We start from the raw sequence: 26,134 nt of genomic DNA on the forward strand, positions 1-26,134 counted from the left end.
TTGTCTTGGAGCCATCCTCTCTTCTTGCATTTATTCCCCTACTGCAATCATGAGCCCAAGGATTGTGACATCACTGGGTTGCTGTGGAAATGTTTATTCCACAGAGGAGTTGGACCTCAAGTGGGGAATTTAGAAGAGGAAGTGCGAACTCTCAGAAAAACACAATTGGTTTCAGAAAGAGGAGAATCAGAAAGAAAGCAATATGAACTGCTAAGAGGTTGTTGCAAGTTTCCCTGGGAGGAATCAAGTCCTCGGAAGAACACAGATATGCCCTTTTTTTTTATTGGAATTTTACTTTCTATAAATATCTATATAAAGAGTCAGGAGAAGTAAGGAAAGAATATCTTGCAATGGGGAAAAAACATTCAGCTGCTCAATTATTGAGACCCAAAGGTTTGGTCTTGAAATACCTTGGCTAGGGGAGGGGAGGAAATTGTATCCTTTTACATTTTATGACATATAATGGGCTTAAGAGGATATCGTTCTTTAAAGAATTGTGACTCAAGGGGCTTGCCTCTTAGTGCAGAAGCTACAAAATCGTTTTTCGTTTTGAACTGTTAAATAAACACAACACCAGACCAGAGCCTTTCTTCCTGCTGGGGCAGTATTGTCCCCTAAATCCACTTTCCAGTCTTCTCAGCCTAGCCCAGTTTGATGTAGCATTTACTTCGCCTACTACAGCAACCGGCGAAGTAAGTGGGTTTGCATTTGGAATGGTTGAGGAGGCAGCCACCAGCGTGTGTGTGTGTGTGTGTGTGTGTGTGTGTGTGTGTGTGTGTGTGTGTGTGTCTGTCTGTGTCTGTCTGTCTGTCTGTGCCTGCCTGCCTGTCTGTCTGTCTGTGTTTATGCGGGCGCGCGCTCGTGCGCGCGCGCGCGCCGCTAAAGCTGGGGAGGTCTAGTGGCACCGGACAGGAAGAAAATCGAGACGTAGCAACTGTGTGAACACAATATTTTTGTTGCTGGAAGAAGGATCCCTGCCCGGAAAGGCAATTTTAGGAATTAAAATTCAAAAGATCTTTCAGCGGAGTAGGAAGAAGGCTCGGGGAAGGCTCGAGTTGTAACGGAGTGCTGTGTATCTCCTAGGCATCCTCTCCTCTGGATTGGCTTGGGGCGCCCCCTCCTCATCCACCCACCTGCCCGCCGCAGCACCTGCGCCCCCTGCTGTCCCGGGACTCACACAGCCAGGAGGGGAGGACCTGGAGGTCCGACCGGTGGCAGGGGCTGCAAAGGTCTGGTGGCGCGGGCTGATTTAGTGGCCAGGGCTGTAGTACAGGCTGTCCCCGGCAGCCGGCGGAGTCGGGGAGCCCACGTGATGGCCCCGGCTCTCCGGTGAGCTCCCCAAACAGACGCACACCCAGGCGCGCGCGCACACGCGAGCGCGCGCGCACACACTCACACATACACTCACACACACACGCACACACACACGCACTCACACACGCACGCACGCACCCAGTCTGGCGCGCGCACACGCCCGCCCGCCCGCCCGCCCGCTCTGCCTCTGCGCCCTGCATCCCGGCTGGCTCATTCTCTCGCCCTCTCGCCTCCCCTGCGGTCTCTCTCTCTGCGCGCACACACCGCACACACGCACACGCACACACACACACGCGCGCATACACGCAGCCGGCACAGGCGGCGGCGGCGGCGTCGGCGTCGGCGGCGGCTGCCGGAGTCAGGACGAACCTCTCTAGGTACGGTCTTGAGAAGGCGGCAGCAACGGCGGCGAAGGCGGCAGCCCGAGCATCCCTGCTCAGCCGGAGAGGGAGCAGTGCGAGAGTTCCCGTCCCCTCGGCCATTCCCTTCCCCCCTCCTTTTCTTTATTTGCGAGAGAATTTCAGCTGCCTTATTGATTTCGTTTGATTTGGAAACATTTTTGGTTGCTTTTGTGTGTGTGTGTCCTTTTTTTTTTCTTTCCTCGTTTTATTTGCATCCAGAGCATGGCGGGCTGCGGGCTGTCGGAAGACACCTTCCTCTCCTCCTTCTTTTACAACTACGGCTCCTCCTGGGAAACCCCTTCCAACCAGGTAAGGGGTGGCTCAGTGCCGGGCGGCATCTCCCTGTACCCCCCCCCCCCACTCACTTGGCACCAGGCGGGTAGACAGAGGCTCGGGAGGGGGGTGGGGAGGATGGGGGGCCAAGTGGGTCGCACTGTCTGGGTCAGCGCCAACCGGCGACAGAGGTGTCCCTCCTTCTCTATACCCCCCACACATAGCGCCAGCTCCAGGGGCTGTCGCGTCCCTCCGGTGCCCATTCTGCCACGGACACCTATCTATCCCCAAACCTCCCAGCCCAACGGGAACCCGAGAAAGAGACAGGAGCTGGCGCGTTACCCCGAACAACTCCAGGCAAAAGCAGGGAACTCGAGCGCAACCTTCACCAAGTAGCCGCGGGCGCCGCGCCCCTGTGCGCCCGCCGCTCGCCCTCCAGTTGAGCCCTGGGGCTGCCTAGCTGTGAGACCCCCTGCGACGTGTTGTCCCTCCCTCCCTCCACTCCCTCCGGGCCCGGAGCCACCTCTTTCCCTAAAATGGCTGCAATCTCAAGTGGATGCGTCCCCTGACCCGCGGGGATGGGAGGGGGGTGGTAAGCAGAGTGGAGGCTCTACCCCTCCCGACCCCGTACCTCCCCGGGCGCGCACGAGCACCCCACAAACACACACTTAACTTTGATGACTGTGCAATGCAGTCCGGCTGCATCGTGTCCTGCCCGCTCCCTGCTGCCGGCCTGTAGGTGTGTGGATCGGTGTGGCTAGGGGGCCCCTGGAAGCTGGAGGAGGACGAGGGAAGTGGGGGCGTGGAAGGAGACCGGTGTCCGCCGGCCACTGATTACCTGGAGAGAGACAGGCATGTGTTCAGGGTCTGAGAGGGGTGCCCAAGCTATTCCGGGAGCCAGAGCGAGAATTAGAGGGAGGAAAAAAAAAATGCCTTTTAATTAAATAACTGTTGTAGTCTGCTGCCCCCACTGCTTGTTTGGTGAAAGTCTACAGGCATCTGTCATCTCCAAACTACACCGGGAAGTGGAGCTGGGGTCCAGGGAGAGGAGGCGTGTGTGTGTGTGTGTGTGTGTGTGTGTGTGTGTGTGTGTGTCTGTCTGTCTGTCTGTGTGTGTGTGCGCGCGCGCGTGCTTGGGAAAGTTGGGGCCAGAAGCTAGGTAGAAGAGCAGCGACGAAGGCAGCACCAACTCGGTGGGCCGGCCAGGGCTCGGGGAGTTCCTGGGCCCCGTGGAGCGCGCACCCGAGGGCGCGGGCCCGCGAGCCCGAGGGTGCCGAAGGGGACTGCTCGGTCCGGCACGACTCTCCGGGCTGCGGCGGCGGCGTCTCTGTCCCTGAGCCGGTCCGCCGGCCTCCAGCCGCTTTCGGGGCTGCTCGCAGCGCTTGCCCGCGCTGGCGCGCTCCCTCCGGGGCCCAGATCTCAGCGCGCTCCGGCGAGCTCGCGGATGGGGGGGGGTAAAAAAAATTAAAAATAAATAAATCAATAGAAAGCCAAAGCCCCCAAACCAAAAACCGAAAAATGTGCTCCGCTGCCCCCTTCACCCCCCCCCCCCCACGTCTCCCAGACACAAATAGCTGAAGTAGTAGTGGCCAGGTGGAGACCTCGCCTCCCCGGCGAGGGCTCTCCGGATCCCGGATCCCGCCGCGGCCGTGGGACTGAATAATACATAAGCCGCTTGGGAGATCCGAAAGGCTCCCGCCGCCTCATCGCTCCGGAGCGGGGCCCCGAGCTCCCGCCGGCCCGCCGGCCGTCGCCGCGATGGGGCGCCGGGCCACCCCCAGATCAGCCGGCCGGTCGCGGGGCGCAGGGCGGCGGGAGAAGGCAGGCCCGGCAGCTAGCCGAAAACTTGCAGGAGCTGCCGAGGTGGTCGCGCTGGCGGTGGAGTTGGGGACCCTGGAGAGACCCGGAATAGGATCAAGGGGGCGCCCTGGCTGCAGGTTGCTAGCTTCCAGAGGCTTTTTCTCCTAGCCACCCCGCCCCGCAAAGCTTGCTCTCTCTACGCCTGCCCGAGGCAGCTCGGGGAGAGTCGCCGACCCCCTCGGGTTTGGCCAACTCCAGTGCGCGCGCCTGGCGTGTGTGTGTGTGTGTGTGTGTGTGTGTGTGTGTGTGTGTGTTCGCGCGCGCGCGCGTGTGTGTGTGACGCGCGTGTGCCTGTCGATGAGTCACAAACCAACCCCAGCTCGCCCTTAAGGACCGAGGCGCGGACCTAAGGCTTGAAGCGCACACCTGCCTCCAGCCCTGGGGGCTGCGGGGGATTCCTCGGCAGCGCCGCGCCTCGCATTCCTGGACCTGAATGCTTTAGGCTAAGTTTCCGGGCCAGTGGCTCAGACCAGCAACGCAGGGAGCAAAAACTGGGCTGTTTGCTATTCCTCGGGAGGAAGAGAGAAGGGAGACCCTGTGGGTGTCGCCAGGCACACGGCTACACCGCTCTAGAGCCACGCGAGGAGGAGGCTTCGCAGCATCTTTAAGGAGATAGCAAGCGAGTCGGAGAGCGTAGGAAAGCGGAGGGCAGGGCCCCTATTTCTCACGATAGGCAATCACGTGCGAACTCCTTGGAAACCCGAAGTGGTGGGCGGCAGGGACGGCGGGAGTGTGGGGCAGGTTCGTAGGGGACAGGTCATGGGTGGTTGCAGAGGGGTCGTTGTAGAGGCCACGTATTGTCTTTCTGGATAAAGTTAGTTTAACTTGATTAAGAAAAGCATCTCCCCTAGACAGGGCCACGCATGTTGCTAAGAAAATGTAAAGAATTTCTGATAAAGCAGCTGGGGCTGCCATGGCAGGTGATTAGCTCTCGGAGAGCGAGCTACCCTGAATGCAGAGGAATTGGACGCCGGGCGAGCAGGGAAAGCAGATGTCCTCCTCCAGTGGTACAGTACGAACTTTAAGATAAAGTGCAGAAGCAAGAAAAGGCATGTTTCATTAGGGGAAGGGCAGCCACCACCATATTGTCCGGTGGGAAGTCCTGGCGAGCACAGTGAGTTACCAGGACTTGCCCTTCCCAGCTCAGGCACCATCACCATTTTCCCGGGAGGAGACTGACTGTACCGCCCATGCATTAGGCCTTGCCTGGTCTCCAGTTTGTCCTTTCAGCATCTGGGCATGGGCAAACGACTATGGAAACTGCTCTCAACTGCTCCTGCCAAGAACAAGGAGAAAACCAAGGCAATAGTTTCAAATCCTATCACAGGATTCAGGCAGAGCCGACATGGGGAGAGGCCTGGGCCAAATTTGAAAGAGTGAGACTTATTCATGATTTTACCTGAATTGCTGCCAAAAAAAAAAAAAAAAAAAAAGCTCACAAACCCTTCATTCCCTAAAAATAGCAACGTTCTTCAGGTATAATTTGTTTACCTCAATTAAAAATAATGCCTCTTCTTGGTGTTATAAAGTGCTTATGAAGGTAAGGGTTGGCTGTACTAAAAAAAATCAAGCTTTTTATTTCTAGATCAATATGATGTGCTCTCAACATCTTAATACCATGTAAAAGGAACCTTTTTACCACATCGATAGCAGGCAGTCATGTCTACTAAGAACCCCCTTTCCTGGAATCACGAGGCGGTTTGATTTCTTTCGTTTTCACGAGAAACATGATTATGACACCGCTCATTATAAACAAGAGTGAAAAATAGGATGAACATGGAGGCTGTCGATATATAGAGCTGGGAAGCTGGAGCGAGTCATTTATTCACTTCTAAAACAAAAACAAGCAAATAAACAGACATTAAAAATACTCCAGCTCCAGATCATCGACAAAGGGAAGGATTTTAGTTATTCTATGACACTTATTGTAGCTGGGGTGGTGGTGACACACACACACACACACACACACACACACACACACCACACTTCTTGAGAGAAAGAGTCTAATGTGTATTAGAGCCCAAACTACATCTGTTACCATTTGAAAGCTGGGAGATTCCATCCTGTTTTTGGGAGGCCAAGCTGGAGGGTTTTTTTTTTTTTTTTTTTTTTTTGCACGGACTTCCCAGTGTGCAGAACAAACCACAAGTGTGTGTGGGCAGGAATGGTGTGTGGGGGGGGAGCATCTGCTGAGGTGGAGTCTGCTTCAGTTAGAGTGAAACCCCCAATTAGAGTGGATCTGTGAGATGGCTCTGCTTTGGCTCAGCTCAGCAGACGGCAGCCCGTTCTTTAATTTACAGTTTCGCGCCTAGGGATGGCAGGAAAGCAAGCTCCCAGCACTGGGAGCTTTCTCTTTCCATGTCCAGCCTTTCAGCCTGGACTTCTCCCCTGCAGTTGGTTAAGCTCTCCAGCCGCCCAGCCCCAGTCTTCTGCAGTGGCTATTACCTGCTTGCTTTTTGGACCTAGGTCACCTTATTAGTTGTCACTATGCAAGCCCAGATCGAAGCCGGCCTGGTCTGTACGATACAGAATCAATCACCTGAAAGTGAAAAATGGAGCCAATTAGCTGACTGCTTGGGTGTCCCAGAGGCCAGACATCTGACTTCCCTCACCTGTTTGGCCAGTCCTTTGGTTACCTGGTCATTTCACGCCATCCACTTTGTGAAAGAGACGTCACTATCTGGTGTGACTATGCATTTTAACTCTCCTTTGCCTCCTGCATCATCAAACTCTATAAAATGGCCTCCACGGAAGAACAGCCGTGCCGTATCTCTGCAGAGCAGGCAGTCTTCCTGATGAATTCGGCTCCATACTTTTGCTACTCAGGGCGTGTGGCTGTTTGTACTCTATCTTGTCTAGCAGGGTAGAAGTGTTAATGCAGATTCATTACAGGGTGTAGGTAAGTTGCTGAGCACTCCTCCTGTCTGCCTTTTGGTAGGAGGAGTAGGGGAAGCTTGATGTTTCCAGGTTTAGGGTTAGTCAAAGCAGGGAGCACTAGGTAGAACCAAATGCATGTCTGTTTTCTTCCCGGCGATTCCAAAACTCTAAACAGTGTTTAGATCGATAAGGTTGAACCAAGACTTGCAAGTGGAGGAATCTACTTTCCTCTCCAGCACCCACGTGAAAATCCAGTCACGGTGACGTGCTGGGGAGGCCTGGCACTCACTAGACTGCAGCCCATCATGGTTGGTGGACTGCAGACCAGTGTCTCAAAGGAGATGGACAGTGGTACCCGAGGTGGTCTCATGTACACACGTGCACACTCATCCACACGAGAGGCTCACACGCACATGCCACAGCACACATTAATGGAAAGAATGACTTGTCATGACTTAGGTTTGTTGTGGGTCTTCCTGTAAGGGGAGCTTTCTTCGGGTAGTGGCTTGAAAATATTCTGCACCTTCTGTAAATTTCTATAAACCTGGGATCAAGGGATATTGATGGTGGCTACTATCTTTTTCATGCTGTTCCCAACACTTTACATGTACGTGACTCTTTTAGTCTCCATAACAACACGGAAGTAGGGCCTTGTCTTGCTATTTCCATTGTACAGAGAGTGCAAACCAGACAGAGTTAAGTGCTAGTTAGGGACAAGCTGGGGTGGGGTGGGGGCTGATTAGGCAGCCTGAGGTCAACCTTCTCTTGTTCTCCACACTTTGTTCAGTCTTCTCTACATCATGCAGACGCTGTGAGGCTACACATCCATTTCTAGCCACGTCTCTGACGATGTCATTTAGTTGCCTTTACAAACAGTGGACATCTCCTTTGCTTGCCCAAATCGTCTGACTTCTCTGTCTCTTTTCCTTTTCACTTTGTGTTTGTGTATAGTATATGTACATGTTCGTGTGTGTGTGTGTGTAAGTGTGTGTGTGAGTGTGTGTATGTGTGTGTGTGTCTGTGTGTATGTGTAAGTGTGTGTGTGTGTGAGTGTGTGTGAGTGTGTGTGAGTGTGTGAGAGTGTGTGTATGTGTAATGTAAGTGTGTGAGTGTGTGTATGTGTGTGTGTCTGTGTGTATGTGTAAGTGTGTGTGCATGTGTAAGTGTGTGTGTGAGTGTGTGTGTGAGTGTGTGTATGTGTAATGTAAGTGTGTGAGTGTGTGTATGTGTGTGTGTGTCTGTGTGTATGTGTAAGTGTGTGTGTGCATGTGTAAGTGTGTGTGAGTGTGTGTGAGTGTGTATGTGTAATGTAAGTGTGTGAGTGTGTATGTGTGTGTATGTGTAAGTGTGTGTGTGAGTGTGTATGTGTAAGTGTGTGAGTGTGTGTCTGTGTGTGAGTGTGTGTATGTGTGTGTATGTGTGAGTGTGTATGTGTGTGAGTGTGTGTGTGTAAGTGTGTGTGTGAGTGTGTGTATGTGTAAGTGTGTGTGAGTGTGTATGTGTAAGTGTGTGTGGGTGTGTGTGTCTGTGTGTGTGTGAGTGTGTAAGTGTGTGAGTGTGTGTATGTGTGTGTGTCTGTGTGTGAGTGTGTGTATGTGTGAGTGTGTGTGAGTGTGTGTATGTGTGTGTATGTGTAAGTGTGTGTGTATGTGTAAGTGTGTGTGGGTGTGTGTCTGTGTGTGTGAGTGTGTATGTATAAGTGTGTGAGTGTGTGTGTATGTGTGTGTGTCTGTGTGTGAGTGTGTGTATGTGTGAGTGTGTGTGAGTGTGTGTATGTGTGTGTGGGTGTGTGTCTGTGTGTGTGTAAGTGTGTGAGTGTGTGTGTATGTGTGTGAGTGTCTGTGAGTGTGAGTGTCTGTGAGTGTGTGTATGTGTGTGTGTGTAAGTGTGTGTCTGTGTGTGAGTGTGTGTATGTGTATGTGTGTGAGTGTGTGTAAGTGTGTGTCTGTGAGTGTGTGTCTGTGTGTGTGAGTGTGTGTGAGTGTGTGTATGTGTGAGTGTGTGTGTGTGTGAGTGTGTGTGTGAGTGTGTGTGTGAGTGTGTGTGTGTGTGTGTGTGTGCGTGTGGGGAGGCCAGAGGTTGACGACAAGTCTTTTCCCAAGCTGTAATCATCTGAGTCTTTTGAGGCAGGGTCGCTCACTGAACTTGGGGCCCACCAATTCAGCTATACTGCCTGGCCGAGAGCACCAATGACCTTCCTGTCTCTGCCTCCCAGGTTTTGGATTTATTTATTTATTTATTTATTTATTAATTATGTGAATGCTGGGGATAGTGCTCGAGCAGCTCTTTGTCTCTGAGTTTCCTGATTGGTCTGTCTCTCCAGCCTTCCTTTTCCTTCTTTCATATCACCAGATAGAATTCCCTTGGGTGAAGTTGCCTGTTTTGGTGGGGCCAACCATAACCACTGATGCTTCCCCCCCTTGGTGATGGGCCTTGCTAGGTACTTGAGTTTCTCACATTCTTTGATTCGATAGTTGATCCAGCCAGATAGACGGAGGAGTCCTTGGATGGATCAGCTTTTCAAATGAAAGGGATAATGCTACAATTACTCAGATACTCTCTCTCTCTTTCTCTCTGTCTCGCTCACTCACACACACACACACACACACACACATTTATGCATGTATTCAAGTTCCCTTTACACAGGAGCTCATGTCAGTTTGGGCTTGCAGTATTATTTATGTTTCAATTCAGACCGTGACTTGCGTTTCTCATCTCCCTCGTGTTTTTTATAGGAGTCTTCTGTAAGGAATCGGACGGACACGTAGCCGTTCTGTCCATCATAGCCAATGCCTTTTCGTGACTGGGCTTTTTTGTCACGTTCTTCCACGGTGCGGTTGTGGGAAGGAGCAGGAAGACATTGCTGTCAGCAGCGAGGCAGTGTACCAAGAGGGCCCTAGTGGAAATGTAGAAGTGCCGGTTTGCATTGGGACGAGAGTGGGGTCACTTCCCCTTTGTAGTCATCATCAAGGAAGCAGAACTTCCTTCCAGAGAGACCATAGGAAATCGATGGTCACACCTTGCCGGCAAAGGCGTAAATGTGTGCAGCAGATGGCATTAAATCAAAGGGCAGCAGTAACGTGACTCACTCTCCGAGGCAGTGTGACTTTTTGGTTCCTTCAAAGAATTCACATTTTTGATATAATACTTGTATTTAAATCTTTTATTTATTTGTTTTTTTATTCTGGACTATTATGTTTTAGAAAGGAAGAGAAGAGGAAAATGCCATTACCTGATATTTCTCCCAAAGATACTTAAAGTCTGGTGCTTTTCTGAAATACAGTGCCAGATCTGTCACTGCCCCCCCCCCACTTTTTTTTTCAAGAAGAATCGACCTGATTTATGGAAAGTAGCTGGGCTTGTGTGCATTTATTCATTTCCTTGGTGTATTCACTTAAGCAGAAGGGGAACTTGCAGGGAAGGAAGGCTCCCCTTGGCCACAAGGGGCTGCAGGGGGACCCTAATACAGAAGGAACTTGCTGTTGTGGAGGAAGAAATGGCTGATGTGTAGGGAGATGTAGCAGAGGGACTTAATGAAATGTGGAGGTGTGCAGCTCTAACACGTTTCCCTCTGTAGAGCGCGCTTCTGATTGCTTCGTGTGCATTTGAAATCGAGCTGCAGGTAATAGCCAGGGGTAAAGGGAATGTCTGCTCTCTACCGGAAGAAGACAAGACACCCAAGAAGTCTCTCAGGGGGAAATAGTCTTAGAAATCAAAGTGGCCGGAGAAAGCAAGGAGGGACAGCAGCAACCTTAACCGCGTTTCATTCCAATTTATTATTTCCAGTAGCTGTGTGTCCCTAATGTTAACAATGAGTGATTATGATTCCGTAGTTTCGTTTACAGCATAAATTAGCATTTTGTTTTCCGTTACAGCTTTTGAATGAGGAATTATAATGTATAATTTGCTGAAAATAGATGTTATCATCTCTTAGGAGGGGAACAACCACATAAACTTGAACAAATGATAAAAATGGAATCAATTACATTTCAAATGAAAGTAGTTTACAAACCTCCAAATACAAAGTGGCAGGAGTAGCTGGTTATTGTAACAAATAATTAGTTTTTTTTTTTTTAAAAAACAACGTTTATTGAATTCCGTTGACAATTTGGTAATTGTTCCCACCCAGTTGGCTGCGGCGCTCCCCTCTTCTGAGATGAAATGGCGTGGAATGACTGCCTTGCCTTGTTAGTTCATGGTGCACCCTGAATATATACTTCCTTTTGCTTGTAACCCTTTCTGAATCACGGGAAAGCGCTGAGTTATGTCACCAAGCTTTGGTGACGTATCACTGTACAAGGGCTGGCTGGTGACTGGGGGCATTGCCAGTTTCCAGCCGGGGAGGAGGTGATCACAGTGACGATGGGCATGTAAGAACACAGGCAGAAGGAAGAGCGTTTCACATGACCTATCAAACAGGTGGGGCGTATTTCCATTTGGTTTTCTTAGTCTCTGTTCTCTCCCTGTAACCTCTTCTCCTTTGATCCCAATTTCTTTCCCGGCCACTGCATGCTTTACTGAGGAGTGTCCCTATGTTCCCGGTACCTCACGTGCCCAGCCTACAGCAGACAGCATGATTGTGTTGGACACGAGGCTCAGATACCAGAAAACAACTTTTCCGTCATTAGGTGTGTCACTTTATCTCTCCGTGTTCCATTGCTTGGAAGATGAAGTCAATTCTGTAATGTCTTTTTTTTTTTTTTCTTTTTTGAAAATGGGAGTCTGACTTGGAGAACAAATGAATTCTGTTTCCATTAACGTGTCTCCAGGGAAGAGCATGGTTGGGTTACCATAGGCTCACTTAAACCTCTTAATTTTTAAAATGAAAAAGTATATGCTTAATACACCCAGAAAGTGTTCGGGGGTAGGTGAGAATCATCGGGGGATTACGTTTCTACGCTCTTTGGTAACTGCTGCACACTGATTGGATCATTCATTTTTGATTATTTCTAAAAGATTAATCCATTTCTTTAGAGTTAATATGCAAAGAAATATGTTCACCATCTCTTTATTTTTAGATCCCACGATTTAGTCTGAAACAAATCAGTGGTGCATTATAAACACACAAGAATGTATCTAATGACGGGAGTTGGGATGAGCAGACGCTGGAGAAGATGCTCCCTGTGAAGTCGGAGGGCTTGTGAGGTGAATGCTGGGAGGAGGCGGTTCCCCCACTGCATGGGGGGCAGAGCAGAAGAGACAGCACTCATCCTTAGCCAGGGTTCGGAGAGACTGTGGACCTGGGAGGCTTGTGTTGTGGAGTGTACAGGGCCTGACTAAGATATGACTTCTCAGCTGCTAGACTTTCTATGGGGTGCCTACTAGGGGAGAGTCTGGGACACAGTATCTTCTCAGGAAATTATCTTGGCCTGTCACAGTAAGATCCATACATTGAATTTTTACTGTAACACCGAGAACCCATTAAAGCTATTTCCACGATTAACCCTTTGAAACAGCCCTATGGGGGTGGCTTCTGTCATCAGTGTTATACATTGTAAATAAAGTAGCTGAGAAACAGAGAGGCAAGAGACCAGGATCACACAGCGAGTGTGATTTGTATCTACACCACTTCCTGCTTTCAAAGTCCAAGTTTGAACTCTAATGCGGGCTACCATCAGCTAGGTGATCGGATGGGTAAATGGGCAGAGGGGCATCAAAGATGAAGGAAAAAGGCCTACAACATGGATAGCCTCACCCGCGTTCAGAGTAACCCGGAAGCGACTGAGGCTCCAAGAAAGGGTTGTTGTCTCTGTGGCCATGTGGAGGAGGACCCGCCTTCCTGTTGGAGGAACTGCAGTTTCAGGTCATGCCCTGGGCTCTGAGGAACAGAGGATACAGGCAGAGGGAACAGGTGTGCAAACAGGGAAAGAAGGAACATTCTCGGCAGAAGAAAGCACAAGAGGGTTGCAGCTTAGAGTGGAGGTTGTTTGGATAATCTTTGTCATTTGATACAATGTATCCTTGTGCTTGTGCTATGTCTGCTCACAAGGACATATAATTTCGTAGGACACACACACACACACACACTTTGATAGTATGTATGTGTGAGGTAGGCTCATGGGCAGATGGATGCTATCTGCATTAATCTATCTATATATAAAGCATGTAGGCACATCTATCCAGATGTAACATATGCATATGTATTTGTCTATCATCTATTCATGTATATGTATCTACCTATCTGTCATCTGGCTATCATATATCTACCTATGTAAGTCCCTACCATCTAATTCTTCTCATCTGGTCACCATGAACTCTTAAACTGCGTGAAGTGGGCAGGGAGGCACTAGTCTCTGTGAACCCAAGGGCTTCTTGGGGACTTGACTTACCAGCAGTTTCCCTTGCTGAGCTCCTGCTTACCGAAATGAAGGGGCCAGGGCCGTTGGGGTCTTGGGAGCCTGACTGGGGACAGTAGTTTTCCACATTGTCCTATCTCACACCAGCCAACAAGCAAACAAGCTTTCCAACTTGGGGGGAAACTTAAGATCACTGATATCTGCTTGGTTGACAATGTCAAAAGAACAGTTTAATTAGTAAGTCAATGTAAAGTTTTATTTTGAGGTTTTATAGCACTTCAATGGATGGCTAAACTTTTTTTTTTTTTTTTTTTGAGATTAAAATTAGTCACCCCAGCCTAGAGAGTGAAATAGTGTAAGAAGTCGGGGACACACTCTGAGGCCTGTGTAGCCGTGCTAATGAAATCCTTGACGCCTTGCTTTGCATGATGTCAACCTAAAAGGGTTACAGGGCTTTGAAGAAAAGAGACCAGAACATCACAAATGGGAATGGAACCATCTCTTCAATACTTGTCAAAGCCTTATGGATTTAAGAAGTAAGACTCCATTGCTAATTGATTTTTCTGACCCTGATAGTAACAGTTGCATTAAAAATAATTTAAAAATCATTTCCCCTGATTAATCTGGTCCCGAAGAACGAGTTGCTAAGAAACAACGGTTTAGCTCATTATTGACATGCATTTTAAATAAATGTTTCTTTATTTTTCAAAGGAGTTGGCCTTGTTTTTCTTTCCCTACACCAGTATAATGAAATATGAAGGCAGTTTTGGGGAATGTGAACCGTAAAGGGCTCTCTTGTAGTCTTTCTCATGATAGAAGAGTTTGCCTATGAAAAGAGGGACCATTAACCGTGAACACAGATCCAGGAATGAAATAGATGTTAAAGAACCCCATTGGCTACTTATTAAGAAGTTCTGTAGAGCGCTTGTTTACCATGGTGCTGGGAGTCACGCCTAACTGCAGTACATTCCTTCACGGCCCTCATTAACCAACAGTGTTAAGAAGAGCCCTCTGAGCATCCCTTCCCAAAGCTTTCACTGAGGTCATCCCAGGCTAACGAGTCTTCCCCAAGCATCAGTTGTTTAAATAAAGTAATTAGAGATTGTTCTGTAGTGTGAGATTCAAATATTCCCTTCCCAGAGAATTTTGGGGAAGTGCTTTCTCTTGTAGGAATAGACCGCATTTAAGAAGGTGGCTAGCCAGGTGTGATGGATCAAACTTGTAATCCCAGGAGCTGCCAGGCAGAAGGATGATCACAAGTTCGAAGGTCTTCACCTGGTCTAATAGCCGGTTCCAGGCCAACCAGGGCTTCTGGATGAGACCCCCGTCTCAAAAATCCAAAATGAAAAACCCTGTTGTTTAAATATGAAGCCCTTTTAACGTGAGGCTTTTTTTCCCCTAGCTCTTTTATATCATTTGCATTTAGAATAAAAATAGCTATAGATTTTTTCCTCAATTGATTTTTAAATGTCTTGAACTTTTTGTATTGGTGTGTGTGTGTGTGTGTGTGTGTGTGTGTGTGTGTGTGTGTGTGTTTTAGTGTGTCTCTGCTTTGACATCATATATCACTTGAAACACAATGAAAGGTATGGCATAGGCGCTAACTAGTACCCTTACTGATCATTCATGAGAGAAGTAATCTTGAACTCAATATAGCAACTTAGAGACATAGTCATCTTGTTAGTCATCCAATCATGAATTAAAAAGAAGGTAGAGGGTTAGGAACATTATTTTATGCACCTCCCATAAGGACATTTTTTTTTTTTTTGAAGAGGGGAGTCTTTTTCTTGGAATTAAGAGGACATTTTCTATTGATCTGCATTCTAATTTATAGGGGATATTGTCTCTATATTTTGCTGGCTAACTGAAAATATATTTACACTTTATTTCCTAGGGTACTGTTGTTGAAAACTAGGATATGGAAATCATAGCTATTAAAATGATTAAAAACATTTTTCTTGTTATAAGATGTACACCTTCCATGATAATCTTTTTGATTTTGGATTTTTTCTTAGAAAATTTGAGAAAAAAGAGGAAAGCCAAAACCATCCTTAATCTAAACACTTAGAGAGAATCAGAGATCACATTTTGATATTTACCTTTCTAGCTTTTAAAATTATTTATTGTGTGTGTGTGTGTGTGTGTGTGTGTGTGCGCGCGCGCACGCGCGCATTCTGTGGGGTACATATAGCAGTTGGAGGGCAACTTGTGGGAGTTGGTTTTCTACTTTCATTATGTAGGTCCTGGGAATTGAACTCAGGTCATCCGGCTTGGTGGCAAGCACCTTTACCTACTAAGCCATCTTATCAACCCCGGTTTTCCTGTAAGTGTTTTTATAACCTGATTTTAGCTTGGTTTTCATATGCTGCTTCAAACCCCTCTGTGTCATATTGCATGACTGTTGGATATTCTATTGCGTAATTATAGTGCCATTCTCTTAATCTTCCTGTACTATATACAGTGTCACGGACTGATACAAGACGGTGCATATTCTTTCTTTAGGACAATGCACAGTAGTAGACATTCTTGGATAAAGAGCAGACAAAATTTCAAGACTTTATGCTCTCTGTCTTGCCATGACCAGTGAGGGCTGTGTTCCAGGGTAGCCAATGGTGGCTGTTATAGAATGCATCTTCTTTCCCCGAAATAGTCTCTATCTATTGAAAACTCAAAATTAAACCAGGGTCACATTGATAGCAGAAAAGGCCTTCCTTCACCACAGGGTCTGCAAACCCTTGGCTACTGGAACAGAATGTGTGTGTGACATGGGATCCAAACCTGGGGCGAGGAGTTAGACCCTTGTCCTCTGGCAGGTGCTAGGTACGCTCTTTTCTCCCGGTAGCTGCGCACACCTAGCGGCTTGGGTTCTCCCGAGACATACAGAAAAATATCTTTCTATTCACTGAGACAAGAAGTCAGTCTGGGCTCCAGTTATTCCCAGGAAATTCTAAGACTGACATTGCACCATGCATCGTGTTTCTGGTGTGGAATGTGTGGTGGTGTCTTGCTTGTACAAATAAAGCCTGTCTGAAGGTCAGAGAATGGAGCTTGCCACTAGCTAACCATAGAGGCCTGGAGGTCTGGACAGAGAGACAGGGAAGAGACGGCTGGGCAGAGAGAGGATATGAGCAAGCAGAGACAGGGACTCACTCTCTTGTCTGCTGAGATGCTAAGGAGGTAAGGTGTGGCTGTGTCTGGCTCCTTCTCTCTGACCTTCAGACAGGCTTTATTTGTACAAGCAAGAAACTTCCGTCTGCAGACTGGGCCCCACCATGACAAACCATAACCGTTTCTATGAAAATGAGGTAAAAAACGTGCCCACATGGCAGAGGGATGGTCTCCTCGGTTGCTTTGCGGGCTGTTCCCCCCCCCCTCAGTTTGACAGTCACAGTCTTGTTGGATCCTGTCTATTCTTCACGGGCTTCATTCATCCCCTCTTGTGTTTGCTACAATCTGGTTTTTCCTTAGGGAAATGCAGAGGCTGAGGGGGACGGGGCCTGTTCATTTATCCACACCCTCTAGGCCTAGAGGAACTGTGAAACCAGGTCCCAGGACAAAAAGCATCATGACTGGCTGTGTGTATGTAAGTATGTATGTATGTATGTATGCATGTATGTATGTAATCACACCTTACTTTCTTCCCAGCTGTTTGCTCAGACCCCCCCAGTGTCCCCCGATTCCCAGGGGCTGGGCTGCTTGACTGTCTTTAATACATCATCGCTCCAGCTTCCACCACCATCTCGGTGGAGGACTGTCTGGTGACATGGCTTCACAGGTGTAACACTTCACTCTGTGCTCACGCAGCCCAGCTGCACACAGCGTCCTGTAGCATCACCCTTGGGGATGCCTCTGCTTCTGGAACCTCAGGCTCCAGGATAACCACACCTGATGACAGGCGCACAGTCCTTAAACTTATTTATAAACGCTCTAATTTCTGAACTGTTCTTCCTTCTTTTGAATCGAAATCAACCATCCTCCTGCTCCTACTCCCCTTTAAAGAGCGAACAATCTCGATCCATCACTAAAACTTCTATCTTATCCAAACCTCAAAGACCACAACCTCTTACCCTTCTACATCTATCCACAAAATCCCAGTCCTCCATCGGTCCAATTAACTGGCTTGTTTACTCCATCGTGCAAGCCATGGGGTTGGATAAACACCAGTTATTCCAAAGAGTGATACTGAAATTATATTGTCCTCAACCTCAGGACCATTCACCATCTTATCTGTGACTCCAAACACTGTCTGTTACCCTTAACTTCCTTGACCATCCTTGGGCTCCTTCCCAGATGAGGATTCCTGGTCATCCGATGTAAATTTTTCTGGCCTCTTGTCTCAAAATCAACACTTTATCTTTCCTCCCACCAAGGCTGTGAACATTAATAATCTCTTTCCATCTTCTACACTTTGATCCATCACTTATGACTTCATGATTCAATAAAGGTCAGAAAAACTGCACCCAAATCTTTTTTAAAGATAGTCCTCTGTGAGCCTTTCACATTCAGTCAAGGATTGTCTTCCTCCTGCTTCCCTTTACTGCGCGGAATGAAAGGTTCGGCTTATACTGGTGATCATAAGTTTTAATGACACCTATCTGTATGCCTAAGGTTGATTGTGTTCTGTAGCTCATGGGTTCTTGGAGCAAGGGACAGGTAATGTGCAAGGCCAAGTGGTGAATTTTTCTAGACCCAGCAAGAGAATTATATTCACTTATGATTTTCAGTCCTTCCCTTAATTCACTGATTAATGACATCTAAGACGAATTTGGCCTTCAAAACTTTGCTGGTCTTCTGCCAAAGATGTCCTCATTTATAAATGCTGGAATTCTTTTCTTCTTAAGTATTTGTGTGATGTGGTGTGTGTGTGTGTGTGTGTGTGTGTGTGTGTGTGTGTGTGTGTGTGTAAGAGAGAGAGGGAGAGAGAGATTGAAAGGGGAGTTATGCACATGCCATAGCATGCTTGTGGAGGTCAGGGGGCAACTTTCAGAAGTTAGTTCTCTGTCTTCCACTTTAGTTGGAGGCTGAGTCTTTTTGTTTGTTGCTGTACTGTGTGTCCAGGACAGCTGGCCGCACAGTGCCCTCATCCCCTCTCACTGTAAGAGAGCTAGAGGGACAGATACACAGACACTGGGTGTGTTTTTGTTTTAAAAAAATGTAGGATCAAAAAAAAAAAAAAAAGTAGGATCCAGGGATCCAAATCAGGTTATCAGGCTTTGATGACAATCTCTTTTGAGCCATCTCCTTGTCCACAAATGATGGACTTTTATCCACCCCCCCCCTAATTTTTTAGACAGAGTCTCACTGTGTAGCCTGGGCTGGCCTAGAACTTACAGAGCTCTGCCTGCTTCTGCCTCTATAGTGCTGGGATTAAAGAAAAGAGGTACCATGCTGGGTTCGACATATTAATGATTCGACTCTGACAAGAATAGTCTGCTGTTTTCTGTAGTACTTCTCTGTCTGTCTTCATGTCTCCTCTCCTTTCTTAACTTTCTTGCTTTGTCTGATCTGAAGTGCTGATGATCCCAAGGTCTCACTGTGAACCGATTTCCCCTCATTTTATCCGTCCTCGTTTATGGGAACCTCTCCATGCACGGAAATCAGCAACCTCACTGTCTTCCAGATTTGTCTTTCAGATAAGCCTTCTCTTCTGTGTGTGTTTCAGGGTTATGTAACCAGCGAGACACTCAACGGTCTCACTGATAGTTGTAACACAGTCTGTTGAAGAGAGAATTTCCATCCAGATTGCTTTGCTCTTGAATTACTGATTTAGGTAGAAGGCAACGATAGTCATTCTACAGTGCTGTTACTTTTCACAGTATACTAGAAGTCACCCTAAGACTTTAGTCCAAAACAGCATCCATGTGTAAGTGTACAATTATGTGAATCAAGAGTGTGGGTTGAGGTCAGCTGGGTGGTTCTTCTGCTGTATTTTCTTGGTTCGCTTGTGTCTGCAGTCAGCAGTCAGATGGCTACTGATGTGAGTGGGGCTCACCGAGCTGAGTCCAGGATCCACCATTCAGAAGCCAGCTCTAACTTACCCAGGGTCAGTGAGCACAGGGTTCTAAGAAGAGGAAGGTCTCAGGAGGCTTGGATTGGAGCTCGTGGGAGATTGCCTCTAGTTCATCCTATTGGTCAGAGCAAATCACAGAGCAAGCTTCAGGCTCAGATTTGGGGAGAGGAAGGCTCTCTAATTCTTGATGGGGACTTTGTCTTGGGGATCATCTTTAAAGATGTAAGTGGCAAAGTGAGTAGCTACTTCATAACTTCCTGAGTCCCTAACCCTAACTGACTCGTGTCCCGCACATTTCCGCTTTTAGTCATGGCCGTCATCCAGTCAGGGTGACGCTGTGTTGACGGTGGCTCTCTCATTTTTGTCATTGTCTACTGTTGCCCAACATGTTTCTCACACACAAACTCTTATTAGTTTTCTGGGGCCAGAAACTGGGTTCCCTAAACCATTAGTATTTACTTTGCTGGAGACTGGATGCTAGAGGTCTGAGATGTTGGCTGTTTGGATTCTTCCCGGAAGGGTTCTCTCCTTTCCCTGAAGATGGCCACCTTTGCCCGGTGTCTCATCGAATACTCCCTTTTATACATTTCTCCCCAAGTTTCCCTTGTTATAAGGACACTGGCCATGTTGGATTAGGCACACATTAATTTTTTCCTGTGCATATCATATCTTCACATCCCAGCACATTCTAAAGACTTCAGTATGAACTTAACTAAAGTAATGCTGTTAGTATAGAGATCTCTATCAGCTATTTTCAACTTCACTGCGTTGAGGAGTTGGCTCAGTGGGCACCAACATAAAACTTGACATGGTGGGGTTGGAGTGATGGCTCAGTGGTTAAGAGTCCCCTGGCTGCTATTCCAAAGGACCTGGGTTCAATTCCCAGCACCCATATGGTAGTTCACAACTGTCTGTAACTCCAGTTCCAGTGGATCTGGTGTCCTCACACAGACCTACATGCAGGCAAAACTTAATAACTAACTAACTAACTAACTAGAAAACTGGACATGGTAGCATATGTTTGTAATCTCTGCTCTTCTATAGGGAGATGGGAACAGAGACAGTAGTTCCCAGAAGCTATTGGGCCAGCTGTCCTGGTATACCTAATAGTTAACTAACCTAGAAGATGAGGATTAATACTTGAGGTTTTCTTCTGACCTTCATACATATGCCAGGGTGTGCATGTGTCTGAAATCACATACACAAACATGAATGAGCACACACATAAAACATAAAACATTGTTTTTCTAGCGATGAGGCTGAAATGCCCTTTGTGAAATGAAATGATCAGTGTTAAGTGTTTCTCTATTTTTTTTTTTTGCCACAATTTTCATCTGCTTTTCTAGACTCTGAGCTCTTTGAAGATAGGACCTTTGCCTTCATGTCTTCTAAGTCATGGAACAGCAGATCTCCTGATACTCAGTGACCACCTTGAACAAAGCCTGCATTTTTTTTTCTGCTTATGGAAAAGGAAGTAAAATTAGCAACCCTGAGGACATGGTCTGCTAGAGATGTGATGATCTCAAGATTTATAATGTAAAGAAGAGCAGCCAATGCAGGTTCTATGCTTTTAAGCATAACATCAACACTGATGTGAAGAGATTTTGGTATCCACTCATTCGCAGCAGGGTTCTAACCAGTACACAAGGATAGAAGGTTGACAGAGTGGAACTTCCCAGATGTGCTGTGCAATTGGCCCAGGTTCTGTTAGCTAAAGAAATGGGACACCTTGCAAATGACAATGATGTTAGAATTGTTTGAATCAGTCTGTGCTGTTGTAGAGAAACAAGATCTCTCTCATCTGTCTATCTATCTCACTATCTATCTATCTATCTATCTATCTATCTATCTATCTATCTTCTATCTATCATCATCTATCTATCTATCTATCTATCTATCTATCTATCTATCTATCTATCATCTATCTATCATCTATCTATCTATCTATCTATCTATCATCATTATCTATCTATCTATCATCTATCTATCTATCTATCTATCTATCTATCGTCTATCATCTATGTATCTATGTATCTATTTATCCATCCATCTTTCTATCCTATCTATCTATCTATCTATCTATCTATCATCTTTTTCTAGATCTGTTAGTAATTAATTGGCTCATCCCAATTTGAGAGACCTGGTAAGTTCTAAATGTGCAGGGTAGGTTGTCAGACTTGAGATGCAGGGAAGAGCCACAGCTTAAATTACAAGGAACTGTCATTCAGCCTTCATCAGACTGGATGGGGTTTACCTATCTCAGAGAAGGTAGTCTGCTTTGCTCAGATCCACTCATTTCAATGTTGATCATCCAATTTAAGCACCACCCATAGAAATATCCAGAATAATGATTAGTCAAATCGTTGGGCACTGTGGGCCAGTAGTGTGAACATGTACAATATACTATATGACACAGTCCATTTTTGGTGATCCCATGGCATGGAATGTAGTGGTCATATTGTAGGCAAGATAAAATAAAAAAAATTAGTCACTGATCTGTATACATGTGTAGAAGGGAATGACCTTGAAAGTGTCATTAGGATCCTGTATGTTTTAAATATCAGCCAGGGTTTAAAAACCTACTCAGTCGTTCAGAAAGAAATAGCCACAGGACTTAGGGTAACTACAGTAGAAGACAGGAAAAGCCCTGAATGTTTAAGAAAACTTTAATATCCTTATTTGAGGATTAATTAAATTCTGGTCAATAAGATATAAGAGAAATATAGAAATACCGTTCATTTTTATGCTAACATGAAAGTTTATGGTCTGTGCTTGGAATGGGTAAAACGGTGAAAATCAGGAAGTTATGTGATTAGGAAGGCAGACTCAAGGGCTTGGGTTCCCTTGTCATCCCCGACTTCTACTCCGTCTGCGGCTCCCACCAAATGCTTGGTGCTTCCTGCCATTAAGCAGACTCGGAAGAGTTCAGAGAAGAAATCAGTGTTTTCTTAGAAAGTTTTTGGTTTCTGAGAAAATCATTCATAACAGAAGTGGTATCCGTGGGTGGTCATTCATGAGGCAGGAAGAGGCAGGTCATCGCATTTCACTGGGCCATAAAAACACTGGTCAAGGTAGGAACTTGGGACAAGCTATTTTCTTCAAATGGCCAGATACTCCGATGATGAAATACTTTCTTCCAAGATGACTGTAGGCACCTGGCCCAGATTTAATATGCAGTGTTTATAAAATCAAGGCGAGAGAGAAAGGTTACTTGTAGTGATAAATTCTACAAGGCTGTTATTAATGCTGCCATCATTTTTGCTAGAGAGTGTCATGCCTTCAGTTTTACCAGGGAAAGACTCTTGGAAACATTTCTGTCTTCCCAAGCAGGCTCATATCATAGAAGGGGTCTGCATTGCTTTAACGTTGTAGCCTTCCCAATGTGAAATCCTCCCACAGGAAAATTCCGAGGGCATGTGACTAAATATGACAGTTTTCTCTGCACATCACCAACCCTGTTTTCTGTGAAATGGACCTGCAGCATCTACTTCCCAATACTAGGAGTGATGTGACGCCACACTCATGGTGGGCTTAGGGACGCGTTTGGCACGGAGGGAGAAAACACAGGGGGTAGTCATTGCTATACTGAGAGACAGAAGATGGGTCAAATGATGGAGAGTGAATGACTGCTCAATGCTCAGATATAAATGGGACATCTGCACCATCCCCAATACCCCAAGGCTTGGAGAGCATTATAGAAGGGTCAGAAAGAATGTAAGATCCGGGTGGGGGGGAGAGAGAAAGAGCCCTTGAGGTCCCTCCCTTCCCGTTGGTGGGGGACAGTGAGACATTTTCTTCAGTGGTATAGCCACCAGTAAGGTGCATGTTCTCCTAGAAGCAAACTTTCACATGACTGCCAACAACCCTAAAGGAACCTAGTTGGGTTCACACACACACACACACACACACACACACACGAGGTGAGTGAAAACAGAAGAGGAACTATCTGTAAGGAAGACGAAGGTTAATGGGAGTGGCAGGACGAAGGGAGGGAATATGATAGAATACATTGTGTACATATGTGAAAATGTCATAATGACCATTATTATGTGTAATTCATATACATAATAAGACATTAAGAACAAAAGAGACAGAGGGATGATATATTAAATGATGTTGCTTAGGTATACAAGAGGCTATTTTGGGAAACATTAGTCTACTTGGTCTAGCCAGCCCATTCTAAAGTTATTCCCAGAGACTATGTTGATGGTGAGTTAAGTTTCAATAGTGCGGTTTCCATTCTTTTTTTTTTTTTCTTTTCTTTTTGTTCCTATTTTTTTTTTTTTGAGACAGGGTTTCTCTGTGCAGCTCTAGCTGTCCTGGAACTAAATCTGTAACTCTGTAGACCAGGCTGGCAGAGATCCACCTGCCTCTGTCTCCCAGAGTACTAGGATTAAAAGTGTGTGCCACCACAACCAGGCCAGTAGTTTCCAAGAACATGCAGTTATTGCTTTCTTCAGAAGCCTCCTGCCCAAATATATACAAGTCAGGTCATTTTTGGGAGGTTTGTAGTCTGATTAAGATTTTAATATTCCCCCCCTCCGATTTCTGCATGCAAAAAATGGAACAATTTGCCCATTTATTTGCAAGGAATAAAAACATATAATACCAAAGAAAATTAGAAGGCAAAATTTTAGAATAACATGATTCTTCAGAAAATACAATCCAATTATAGGAGACAGGTAATATCCAGTTCTTTTTTGGTTGACCTATAATAAATGCAGATTGTCTAAGTATTTAATATAGAATGGTATTTCAAAGCCAAATGGTGGCTATTATTCCTGTTATTTGGGGGAAAAGTAATATCAAGGTAGAAATTAGTACTCTGGGCTTAGAAATGGGGGGATGTCTTATGAACAAAAGTGTCTCAAAAATACCCATTCTTTAGAGCATAAACTAGGGGGCTGTTCTTCCAAATAATCCTTTGGGAGCACCTGAGGCTTGGCAGGCACAATTTGAGGACCTGGGCATGGAGCAAGAGCAAAAATAGTCAGCTCTAGCTTCACCGGACAGAGTGACATCAACACACGATGCTCTCTGAGAACGAAAACCGGCCACATGACGGAACGGAATGGATGGTAACCTGTGACAAGGATGGGTCACACATGAGCCGTGAAGTGTCCAGGTTGAAAGTTATCACGGGGGGAAGGCTTCCTGGGGAGGCCTTGGTTGAGCCTTCACTCAGGGCAGGCCCTAGGGGAAGTACTGTTCACTCAGCAAACTGTGTCTGGGGAACAGAGAGGGTGTGGCCAGAGAAAAGGTCAGGGGTCACACAGCCCAGGTCCTGCTGGACTGCAGGCCACATCAGGAATTTAGAGCTGATTTCAGTGACATTTGAAAACACTGAGAACGTTTTTGCAGAAGAAGGACAAGGGCTGATTGATGCTTTCTGAAGATCAGTCTGGCGTCTTAACAGAGAAGGACAAGAATGAGGTCAGCTGGAGGCTTTCGTGCAAGACAGGTGCCAGGTGGCCGTGGTGGGGATTAAAGCAGGAATTGCTAACGGTGGTGGCTGCTGCTATCTGTCAGCTCCGTACCTCTGGGCATGCCAGTGGGATTACCTTGATTGCATTAATAGAGGTTGGAAGGACCACTCACTGTGTGTGACACCATTTCCTGACTGGGACCCTGGGCTGTAGAAATGGAGGAAACAAGCTGGGCATTTACAGCTTTCTGCTTGTGAACTGCTGATGTGTGCTGACCGGCCCCCTCAAGGGCCTGCCGCCGCCAGCTGACTTCCTGGTAACCTGGGATGGTGAGCCAAATCACAACAACGGGAGAAAAAGCTGAGACACGTATTTCAACCAAAAAGCATTTGCAAAGCTGTCTCTGCTTGCCAGCATGCCGGGGTCATGGGTATGCTTGGTAAGAAGACCAAAGGGATCTGAAGTCAGTCCCACAGGCATCGGACAGCAGACAAAACCTCCAGCCCCAAGGTATACTGACCCTGATGGCACAGGCAGTTAGGTTATTGTGAACTGACTGAGAATGGCCTACCAACTTATGGAAGAAAGCCATCCTTGTTTGAGGGAGAGGCAGGGGGATTTAGCATGGCAGATACTAAGGGTTCTCTGCTCCGAGTTGGGATTCCATGGCTGATGAGGATGGAGATAGGTCTAGGTACTCTACAGAGCTTTTTTTGTTTTTTTTAAAATTTGTTAGTTTTTATTTTAGGTGTGTTGGTGTTTTGCCATGGGTGTTGAGTCCCCTGGAACTGGAGTCACAGACAGTTGTGAGCTGCTGAGAATTGAACCCAGGTCCTCTGGAAGAGCACTCAGTGCTCTTAACCACTGAGCCATCTCTTCAGTCCCTACTCTGCAGAGTTTTTAGCACATGGATATTTTGGATGTTTACGAAAGCAGACAGCTGTTTTGTGCGTTAGGGAGCAGACCAGCTGGCCAGTTGGAAGGGCTCAGCCCAGGACAATGTTTCTGGAAGACGTAAGGCATTGCCTGACATTGTCCTGTAGAAAAGAATGTCTCTTGGGACTGTTTCAAGCCAATGTTTCTTTCTAATATTGAGGGGACCTAAATGTGCAGGAATAGATTGAGTATATGAGAGGGAAGAGTAAGCCAGGGACACAGGAGAACCCAGGGACCTGATCTTTATTCTTTGATTTGTTTTTTTGTTTTGTTTTGTGTTTTAGTTTGGAAGACTGGATAGCATAGCCAATACCTCGAGAGGACTCTGACATACTTTGCAATTCATGGTCAGGAAAAAAGTGAAGCTTTGTCTTCTGTGACATGAGGCCAGGCAGTTCTTAGAGCCCATTTCTGTTCTGTCTCACCTGGCTCAGGTCTGCACAAGGGCTGTGGGCATGTCCTAATCCCGTACTCTCCTCTCCCCAACTCAGAATCAGAGTCCTCTCCTTGTAGGCTCCAATTCCATCGCCTGTCTCTTCTTTACATGGCCCAGTTTCTTATTTTCCTTTTTTGATTTAAATTAGAAACAATCTTATTTTACATATCAATCCCAGTTCCTTCTCCCTCTCATCCTCCCATGCTCCCCCACCAACCCCCATCCCATCTCCCTCTGCTCCATAGAAAGGGTGAGGCCTTCCATGGCAGATCATCAAAGGTTGTCACATCGTTTGGAGCAGGGTC

The 26,134-nt window shown here is 46.7% G+C and overlaps 1 protein-coding gene across 1 annotated transcript in view; it reads left to right on the plus strand.

Annotated features, from left to right (window-relative positions):
• The first annotated feature begins 1,521 nt into the window (after positions 1 to 1,521).
• The window catches only part of Ppargc1a (PPARG coactivator 1 alpha), a 621,117-nt gene continuing 596,504 nt past the window's right edge, over positions 1,522 to 26,134 (plus strand). Inside the window, exon 1 of the mRNA XM_051174044.1 lies at positions 1,522 to 2,024. The gene's annotated coding sequence lies outside the window, so the exon portion shown is untranslated. The remainder of the gene's footprint in view (positions 2,025 to 26,134) is intronic.

Source organism: Phodopus roborovskii, unplaced genomic scaffold (assembly GCF_943737965.1).
Source record: "Phodopus roborovskii unplaced genomic scaffold, PHOROB, whole genome shotgun sequence".
In the NCBI taxonomy this organism is placed as follows: domain Eukaryota; kingdom Metazoa; phylum Chordata; class Mammalia; order Rodentia; family Cricetidae; genus Phodopus; species Phodopus roborovskii.